This window comes from Lithobates pipiens, unplaced genomic scaffold (genome assembly GCF_037356315.1).
Source record: "Lithobates pipiens isolate NorthernLeopardFrog02 unplaced genomic scaffold, aLitPip1_a1.2 Scaffold_16, whole genome shotgun sequence".
NCBI classification, from domain to species: Eukaryota; Metazoa; Chordata; class Amphibia; order Anura; family Ranidae; genus Lithobates; species Lithobates pipiens.
This window is the reverse complement of record NW_027507748.1, coordinates 493,733,773-493,744,777: the sequence shown is the minus strand read 5'-3', so window position 1 is coordinate 493,744,777 and position 11,005 is coordinate 493,733,773. Positions and strand designations below refer to the sequence as shown.

The 11,005-nt window shown below is 38.4% G+C and overlaps 1 pseudogene; it reads left to right on the top strand.

The window, feature by feature from the left end:
• The first annotated feature begins 8,497 nt into the window (after positions 1-8,497).
• LOC143984174 (small ribosomal subunit protein eS27 pseudogene) lies at positions 8,498-10,728 on the top strand (annotated as a pseudogene).
• The last annotated feature ends 277 nt before the right edge of the window (positions 10,729-11,005 follow it).

Below are 11,005 nucleotides of genomic sequence, written 5' to 3'. Positions count from 1 at the left end.
TTCTCTCTACTCTCAGTCAGTCCACTCCCCCCACAGTTATAAACACCTCCCTAGGGAACACTTAACTCCTTGATCTCCCCATAGTGTTAACCCCTTCCCTGCCAGTGTCAATTATACAGTAATCAGTGGCTATTTTAAGCACCGATCGCTGCATAAATGTCACTGGTTCCAAAAAAGTTTCAAAAGTGTCCGATCTGTCCACCACAATGTTGCAGTCCTGCTAAAAATTCCTGATCACCTCCAATACTAGTAAAAAAAAAAAATAATAAAAATGCCATAAATATATCCCATATTTTGTAGATGCTATAAGTTTTACGCAAACCAATTACTATATGCTTATTGCAATTTTTTTTTACCAAAAATATGTAGAAAAATACATGTTGGCCTAAACTGATGAAGAAATTATTTCTATTTCGTGGGGGGATATTTATTATAGCAAAATCTAAAGAAATATATATATTTTTTCAAAATTGTTTTGTTTTGTCATTTTTTGTTTATAGCACAAAAAATAAATACCGCAGAGGTGATCAAATACCAACAAAAGAAAGCTCTTTTGTGGGAAAAAAAGGACATACATTTTGTGTGTGTACAATGTCGCATGACCGTCCAATTGTCAGTTCAAACGAAGCAGTGATATATTGCAAAAAAATGTCCTGGTCATTAAGGGGGTACTGGGGCTGAAGTGGTTAAAAACCAAGTTGTGTTTTTCTTTCAATAAAAACAGTGTTATATGATCCATACTCCCAACAAGCTCCCCTGGCATATGCGAATTTGGGCAGGTTGCAAGCATAGGTTTGGTGAATGAGCACTTAATAATACAAACCAGTTAGCATTAGAGAATATGTGACTCGATCCTAGGGGCAATAAATATGCATAAAGTAAACACTGAATAACGATACCACAGGTCCACTGTACCTATATTTGGGGTGCTTATATTTACACTAACTGGCAGGCACTCAATACAAAATTTTAACCACTTGCATATATACATATATATATATATACATATATATATATATATATATATATATATATATATATATATATATATATATATATATAGTATATTTTGTATATATACAAAATTGAGTACAACCCTCGCATTTCTGTAAATATTTTATTATATCTTTTCATGTGACAACACTAAAGAAATTACACAGCTTGTATAACAGTGTAAATTTGCTGTTCCCTCAAAATAACACAACACCAGCCATTAATGTCTAAACTGCTGGCAACAAAAGTAAGTACACCTTTCAGTGAAAATGTCCAAATTGGACCCAAAGTGTCAATATTTTCTGTGGCCACCATTATTTTCCAGCACTGCCTTAACCCTCTTGGGCATGGAGTTCACCAGAGCTTCACAAGTTGCTGCTGGAGTCCTCTTCCACTCCTCCATGAGGACATCATGGAGCTGGTGGATGTAAGAGACCTTGTGCTCCTCCACCCTCCATTTGAGGATGCCCCACAGATGCTTAATAGGGTTTAGGTCTGCAGACATGCTTGGCCAGTCCATCACCTTTACCCTCAGCTTCTTTAGCAAGGCAGTGGTCATGCTGGAGGTGTGTTTGAGGTCATTATCGTGTTGGAATACTGCCCTGCAGCCCAGTCTCCGAAGGGAGGGGATCATGCTCTGCTTCAGTATGCCACAGTACGTGTTGGCATTAATGGTTCCCTCAATGAACTGTAGCTCCAAGTGCCTGCAGCACTCATGCAGCCACAGACCATTACACTCCCACCACCATGCATGACTGTGGGCAAGACACGCTTGTCTTTGTACTCCTCACCTGGTTGCCACCACACATGCTTGCCACCATCTGAACCAAATAAGTTTATCTCTGTCTCATCAGACCACAGGACATGGTTCCAGTAATCCATGTCCTTAGTCTGTTTGCCTTTAGCAAACTGTTTGCAGGCTTTCTTATGCAACATCTTTAGAAGGGACAACAGCCATGCAGACCAATTTGATGCAGTGTGTGGCATATGGTTTGAGCACTGACAGCAATTCTGGCAGCACCCATACATCTATTTCCCAAAGACAACCTCTGGATATGATGTTCACTCAACTTCTTTAGTTGACCATGGCGAGGCCTGTTCTGAGTAGAAACTGTCTTGTTAAACCTCTGTATGGTCTTGGGCACCGTGCTGTAGCTCAGTTTCAGGGTCTTGGCAATCTTCCTATAGCCTAGGCCATCTTTATGTAGAACAACAATTATTTTTTTCAAATCTTTAGAGATTTTTTTTTGCCATGAGGTGCTATGCTGAACTTCCGGTGACCAGTATGAGAGAGTGAGAGTGATAACACCAAATTTAACACACCCGCTCCCCATTCACACCTGAGATCTTGTAACACTAACGACTTACATGAGGAGGGAAAATTTCTAATTGGGCCCAATTTTGACATTTTCACTTAGGGGTGTACTCACTTTTTTGAGGGGAAAACAAATTTACATTGTTATACAAGCTGTACACTCACTACTTTACATTGTAGCAAAGTGTAATTTCTTCAGTGTGGTCACATGAAAAGATCTAATAAAACATTTACATAAATGGGGTGTACTCGCTTTTGTGAGATACTGCATATAAATATATATATATTTATATATGTATATATATATATATATATATATATATATATATATATATATATATGTGTATATATATATATATATATATATATATAGCATCTACAAACTATAGGATACATACTAGAATTTTTGTGGAGGACAATCGGACACTAAATGACCATTTTGACACTTTTGCGGGAACCAGCGATCAGTGCTTATACAGTGATCAGTGCTAAAAATATGCACTGTCACTGTACTAATGACACTGGCCGGCAAGGGTACACATGGGTGTGTGCTGGGACACACACCCGTGTGTGTCCCAGCAGACAGTGTGGGGGGGATGGGAAGAGGCGTAGACTCCCATGGGGGTCGATGCCCAGGTATCTGCACCCCCCTCCCACCTGAAAGGTGCCAAATGTGACACCGAAAGGGGGAGGGTTCCGAAAAGTGGAGGTTTAATTTTTGTGTGAACCTTCACATTAAGTGTCTTACACTTGCATATTGGCTTATGCTGTGAATAATGAAAGCAGCAGCGTTGCTCCACCTGCAAACGAAAGTGCACAGATGCCGATCTGTAGCAGTACAAGTGCTATAGGGCGGTCAGCAAAGGTTAAATACTGTAGAGAAAAGGCTGTATTTTTTTTCACAGCTATTTTCTACTGTTTCTACCTCTCTATTTCAGCCAATACTTTCTGTTGTTTCAGCCTCTGCTAATTGTATATGGGTCTTAAAAGGTGAATTTCATAAAGGATAGTTAAATGTTTTTGCAAGGAAAAAACAAGTGGCCCAATCTTAAAGCACAACCCTAGGCAGAACAAAAATATTTATGTTACTAATGATATTAATCCAGTTATTCATCATATTGTGTTGTTATACAATCCAATTTCTGCTTTTAGAAGAAATCATTTTATGGTCTCTAGAACCCTTATACCATTCACAGTTAAAGATGTTTCCTTGAAAAAAAAGTATTGTCCAATCCTGAACTTTTAATGTTACTTTACTAGAATTATGTTTAGTGGTACACATACATGCAAACTCTAAATATTTATTATGCATTATGAAATGTATTCTTTGTATTATAATAGCAGAATTGTATAAAATCAGTGGTGTTAGGTTTATCACATTTGAAGGTTCACTTTAGGTTTTACACCATGCCGGGGGCTTAGTTCCTCAAAATAAGTTATTTTGTTATTGACAAAATAAATTGTTTAATATGGGAATGCGCCATAAAATGTAAAGAGTATTTTAAACTGAATAGAATAAAAATGAAAGCTGCAAAATTACAGAAAATATTATTGGACTTTTAGATTTGCATTTAGAAGCACTGGGGGCGTTACAATGTACTTTGCTTCTGTAAATGCAAGCGTTAGAACTCGATTAGGAACATAAATAACAATGCAATATAATTGTTATGTACTTAGCATTTTTTTACTTTCTTCCTAAAAAGTTAGAGGGACCTCTAGTGGACAGATTGTAAGTATGCAAATTAAGACTAGAAAGCATTTTGGAATAAGATAAATCAAAGCATTATTAAATAGTTGTTAAATTTAGCCATAAATTATTTTTTCAGATTAAGTAATTGTTATTGGTTCGATAGCATTTCATTATAAAATAATTTGTTTCCCCATGTTCACAAATGAAAAAATCTCACTCAACTTCTTTTTAATGAAAGTAATAAGTAGCCAGTGTCTTGTTTAATTTTTAATAAAGCCCCACCAATACCATAAAAGATTCTATCTCCAGCACAGTAATGTTGCTTACTTATAGCTTAAAGTCTATTTCTAGATAGAAAGTTTTGGGAAGTTTCTGTTAGTTTTGGGAAAGGGCTAGACCCTGTGTCAAGTTTTAGTTGCTGTCTGTGTCATAATTGGGGGCATCAACCACATTGTTAGCCCTGGTGCCATTGCCACTGAGAAAAAACATGAGGAGAAAGTCAACATTTTAGAGTTGTCCCCAGAACAAGAGGTGAAGGGAAATCTTCTAAGGGTACACTTGCTCCAAAGGGTGTAGGGAACTCTAATGCCGCGTACACACGATCAGAATTCCGGCCAGAAAAAGACTGATGAGAGTTTTTCATCGGAAAATGCAACCGTGTGTATGCTCCATCAGAATTTAGCTGTCCGAATTTCCGCCAACCAAAAATTGATAGCATGTTCTCAATTTTCCCCGACGGAAAAAGTTTCTATCGGTAATTCCGATCGTGTGTATGCAATTCCGACACGCCAAAAATCACGCTTGCTCAGATTCAACTACGAGACAGAAGCTATTGGCTACTGGCTATTGAACTTCCTTTTTCTAGTCACGTCGTACGTGTTGTACGTCACTGCGTTATAAACAATAGGAATTTGATGTGACCGTGTGCAGGCAAGACAGCTTGAGACGAATTCCGTCAGAATTCCGTCGGGAAAACCATCAGAGCTTTTTTTCAGATAAGAATTCCGATCGTGTGTACGCGGCATAAGAAGGAATTTCCCTTACATTGAAAGATTCCATCTAACGTCCTGTTACAGTATTGGAATGGAAAGTGAAGGGAAATTTCCACAATGGTACAAAGGTAGCAAAAAATAGACTGTCAATGGTTTTAACATTTCCCCACTCTATCCAAAACAAGTAATAATACACTTTAAAGAAAGAGCAAATGCTAAATATGTTTACTAAGCATGTACAAAGTGACTATACCATAGCCATAGTTGCAAATGATATCAAAAGTTATACATTTTCATACTAGTGCTTCTAAAGTGAGCCAGTAATTATTTTTGAACTGTAAAGCCCCGTACACACGAGCGGACTTTTCAACATCCAAAGTCTGACGGAACAATTCCGGCAGACTATTCGATCGTGTGTGGGCTGCAACGGACTTTTGATTCGCAAAAGTCTGACAGACTTTAGAAATGGAACATGCTTCAAATTTTTCCACCAGAACTCTGCCGGACCCAGTTCCTACCGAAAAATTCGCTCGTGTGTGTGCTATTCCGACGGACTAAAACCGACGCTAGGGCAGCTATTGGCTACTGGCTATGAACTTCCTTATTCGAGTCCAGTCGTACGTCATCACGTTCGAATCCGTCGGAGTTTGGTGTGATTGTGTGTGGCCAAGTCCGCTCATTCGAAAAGTCCGTCAGAACTCTGTCGGAACTCCGTCAGAACTCCGTCGAAAGTCTGCCGGACTTAAGTCCTGTCGTGTGTACGCTGCATTAGGAGAAAAACAATTGGCCAGCCTTCTTTGTTGACTTCTATGACCACCTAAAAATTCTGACACCCCTAGCATACCTGCTATCATATTTGTTTGATTGTCTTTTTAATTTAGTTTTGCTGTGTTACTGGGAACGTATCTGCCAACTGTCCTTTCACTCTACCGTGGAAATGTGCATATTTCTTGTAAGCATACATACATTTTTTTCTAAATGTCCTCCATGCAGTTATGTGACAAGTGCTGTCAGTCTTCATCCTCTGGTGTGTGGTCTTTAATTCTGCATAGAATGACACTCATATTATGGGGTATATAGTATTTCCGCAACTGTGAGCCCAGGATGAATTATTTGTTTATGACATCCTTTGCTGTTAACTATAAAGTTGGAAGATTACTGGCAAAGGAGGATGCAGATGACAGTTCTGTAGAATTGAAAGAGTGAAAACTGCATTACAAACTTTTAGAGGAGGATAAAAGAGAGTATTAAAATTAAATAAAACTTGAAATATATCATGTACCTCCATTAAATTTAGGAGGGGGGGCACTTTTGGCTAACTAATGTGTTGAAATATTACTATGCAGCTCAACTTTCAGTAACTAACAGCAGTAAAATCATACCACTGAGCACCCCTTCAGGGAGTACAGCTCCCTTACCATAGACACTACAAAAAGATTTGCAAAGTATTTCTTGCTAATCTATCTATATTTCTTTTTGATTATCTGCTTTGTTTTAGAGAATGATCAGAGAAGAGTAGAGTAGAGAAAAATGCCTGTATATGGTAACATTGTTTAGTTGTTTCAAAATTCTCTATTTTACATTTTTTATTGAAGTTTAAAATAAAGGAATACGTATCAAAATCAACAATCAGGATTTGACTGTATCGACCACATTAAGCAATGATTGTTGAAAAGAAGAAGAAGCACTAACCATAAAACAGTTAAGTAACAACCATACAGAAAAATAATCAATGTCCATCTAACATTCACAAAAGACATATATGCTCTCTGACACACTATTCTCATTTAAGGCATTGGTCAAATAGCACAACAACTCAAAAACTGTCTACAACAATGGGTAATGAACTGAAATCTGCAAAAATTAGACATTGCTCCTTGAACAAAAAAAAACAGCATCTAATAAAGCAAAAATGGAGAGAGAAAGAGAAAATGAAGTGGTGGGGGATGAAAAGGAAGAGGGCAGGAAAGAATAGAAAGAGGGGTTAAGAACAGGATCAGAAGCAAAGAATGAAGATAGTAGGTTGTACAAGGTTGCTTCTCCCTAAGTTGTTTCTACATTTTGAAAGAACATTTCTCAGTGATTTTCAAATCATTAAAATTTCACCCATATTATTTTTGAGGGATAAACACCATAATACCAATAGCCCAAGCCATAGACTGATTTAATGGCCATGTTTTCCCATATGCATATAACTACCCAAGCTACCCAATAGAAAAACATTTCTTTGTGCATTCAATAGGTTCTTCACAGTGAATAAAATTATGATATGTGAAAAGAAAACAATAATTTAAAGGAAACACTACATCACGAGAGCTCAATAGAGCACATACCAGCTCAGAGCAGATACTGGACTTACCCAGGAACAAGTAGTAATGTGGCCTGTGTTTAAAGTATGTGCTCAGTATTAGATACTTTTAGCCGAGCAAGCAAATGAATATAATAATAATATTAATATATTGAGGGGTCATATGGTTTCTGCCCATGGTTATGTATATGAGGGTAATGTCATAATACTTTCAGCTAGATCCCAAGGGATATTGAGTAGCTCAAAATGTTGCTAGAAGATGGTACATGCACTGAGTTACAGCTTCTTCTCATAGGATGTGGACTACTCATTTGTCACCTTCTCGAAGATAATGGGAAATGAGGGCCAATTTTTTTATGATCTTCCTGACCCCAGTAGTCTCAGGATCTTGTTGGCAAGATGTTGGTGCCACCTTCTGCAGTATGAAAGCTGGCAATTTAATGTAGCATTTTAGCAGAGAGAGTTGCTGACTTGATAACGTCAGTATCTTTCTCTGCATCTCTGCATCAATGTACTATGAATACAGGATGCTACTTGAGAAATACCTTTACCAGAGAGAGTTGCTGACATGATAATGTAAATGCTTCTCTGCATTATTGTACTGTGAATACAGGGTGCCATGGTGACACCTACCTCAGGGAGTGGGTCCATGACAACTTAAACTCACAGGATGTGAGATAAACGATGCTGAGTATCATTTAACTCAGAAATCTGTTGATATCTAGTGGTTGAAAAGAACTGCAGAGGATAGTGCTCAGGAGAAAGTGAGTATTACAGCCAGAAATGTCTTTGTTATTTTTAGAACAAATGGGGTTCCAATTGAAAAGTTAAACAAAAACAAAAAAAACATTTTAAGTCTTATAGTAATGTGCAATACTTTGTATGAATCCCATATAATCTGTGGTTCCTTTATTCAGGACAGAATGAGAGCTGCCATTATTGACCACCTCTGAAAATAATAGCTGGCTCTTATGTAATGCTAACTCCCAAATTAACTTCTGGATATGAAATGTGTCCCCTCACCTATCTGGAGGTTACCACCCTGTCTCTAGTACCAGAAGCACACTGACAAACTCAGGCTCAGTCTATGAGTGTCTTTTGAAAATGTATTAAGGTATTGAACAAATGCAGGGAGTAAGGTTTACAGTTGCTGGAAACTCAAGGCACAAACTATTGGATGACAGCTTCCCTAAAAAATAATGCTGAAGAAAAAGAGGACAGTTAGTGAATCTGAGACTGGACACAAGCAGTCACAATCCTTAAACAGCAACCTCTGGTTTATCTTCTCAGATGAGCTTCTACAAGCAAGTTTCAGTGAACAGTTCTGTATCTGGAGCTTCAGATGAAAGGCACTCACCTCTCAAGTCAAGCTTCCAAAGGCAGGTTTCCTCCAGCAAGTTTCCTTAAGTCCAACTTTCTTTAGTCGCTCCGCCATAACACCTACCGAAGCCTAGGAGTAGTAACATCTCTGGAACACACAAAGACACACATTCCCTCTCCCAGGGAAAGGGCCCCAAGGGAAGAGAGAGTCTGATCAGATCCTCCCAATATTTATTTTCTACCCAGCCACACCTTCTGGGACAGCCTCCCAGAGATTGGCTAAGGTCAGATAATTATTCATAATCCAGTGACTGATCCTCTCACACAATTTCTGGAAGATCCTTCCAAAAGCAAGCAGAAACAATCAGCCCATCAGCTTTAAGGGTATACCTGAACAGACTTAAATAAGTAAAGTAAATTGCAGCTCAGCTAATGATTGGCTGTTATGACAACCCATTGGTTACCATACTTTCTAAATTGCTGACCCAAGATTAGTATGCAGATCAAAATATGTAGGTTAAAAACGGAAATCACTATTTGAAAGCTTACTACAGGTACGGTAATTGATTCAAAAATAAGCAAAAGGACCAGCATGATAACTTAGTCACTATCATTTTCAGAAGTTCTCTTCTTCTTTAGATCATCGTGTGAGCAGCACTTTTTGCATATTTACACTGTGATTGAAGGGTGCCGACAACCCAAATGGTGTGTGTCTATAATGCTCCACTTTGAATCTTCCATGTTGAATGTCGCAGGGCATCATTTAATTCAGACTGATGGCAACAAAAGACTTTGGGTTCCCAGAGGAGTACTGTATGTTGCAAAGCTGAAACATAAATGAGTTGACAGAAGGACACCCCCAGGAGTGAAGACTGTGGCTTCATTTGATCCAATGTGGGAAACCCGACCAGGCCCAGAGATGCGAAGGAATGACAGATTGAATGCTCTTTTTTTCAATACTGTGGGTGGTGCTGCATGGCTGTTCTAAGTCGGTGGAGCATATTATGTGGCTAATTCTGATAACAAACAAGACTCTTCCATGCTAACTAGTCACTCGACCCCTGGAAGATCTTCTGCACCCCTCTCCCAAGAAGGAGAGGAGAGGAAGAAGGAGCTGGTACAGAGCCCCAACTCATACTTCTTGAAAGTAAGGCATCCAGAATGCTACAAAATCATCACTGTGTTCAGCCATGAATTGACTGTAGTGTTGTAAGTCAGCTGTTCCACCATCCACTGCCAGCTCATGGTAGCAAGGCCCAACTGACACAGGGTTGCTCTTTTCAGTAGAATCAGCACTATCCCTAAGCCAGAGACATGTTATGGTGTTCGCTGTGCGTGGAGATGTAAATGTATGCATTAAAGGACACGGTGGGTAGTGGAGGGTGTGCCATGCTCATAATCTGAGACACTGTAGCTTCATCCCTTTCGTTCAATAAATTTTGGATAAAAAGAAAAAAAAAAAAGAACCATAGGGTCCACCTTTTTCTAAAAGCTTCATACCTATTGTGGTGTTGGGCTGCCATTTCTTCCATCCTCATCAAGTAGCACATCTCTTTGGCCCACTCCCCATTAATAGGAGTTTTTGTAGAAGGCCAACATCTGGGAATCAAGTCTGTAGCTGCACAAAGAAAAAAGCCTGAGTAATGACTTCTTAATTGAAGAAATATATTCTGGCATTTTTGAGATCAAGGTGATCTCAGGTGTCCACTCCAGTTTTATTAATGTTATTTATTAATAGCATATTGTTTATTTGTGCTATTCCATCCCAAAACAGTTTAACCGTTCTTGCAAAGCAGGGAATAAAATCATCACTTCCCCTGGTAAAAGCACCTAACACAGTACACAAAAACACTGGCCAGAAACACAGTTACTCCTTTTATTGCCCTAGATGTTTAACCCCTTCCCAGCCAGTGTCATTAGTACAGTGACAGGGCATATTTTTAGCACTGCTCACTGTATTAGTGTCACTGGTTCCCGCAAAATGTCAAAAGTGTCAGTTAGGGTCCGATTGTAGTCTGCAATATCGCAGCCCTGGTATAATTCGCTGAATGCCACCATTACTAGTATAAAAAAAATCATAAATATATACCATAGTTTAGATAACCACTTCAGCCCCAGAAGATTTGGCTGCTCAATGACCAGGCCATTTTTTGTGATACGGCACTGGATCGCTTAAACTGACAATTGTGCAGTTGTGTGATGCTGTACCCAAACAAAATTGATGTTCTTTTTTTCTGACAAATATAGCTTTCTTTTGGTGGTATTTGATCATCTCTACGTTTTTTTTTTTTTTTTGCGCTATAAACAAAAAAAGCGGCAATTTAAAAAAAAACACAATATTTTGTACTTTCTGCTTTAAAAAATATCCCCAATTTTTTATCAAAAGC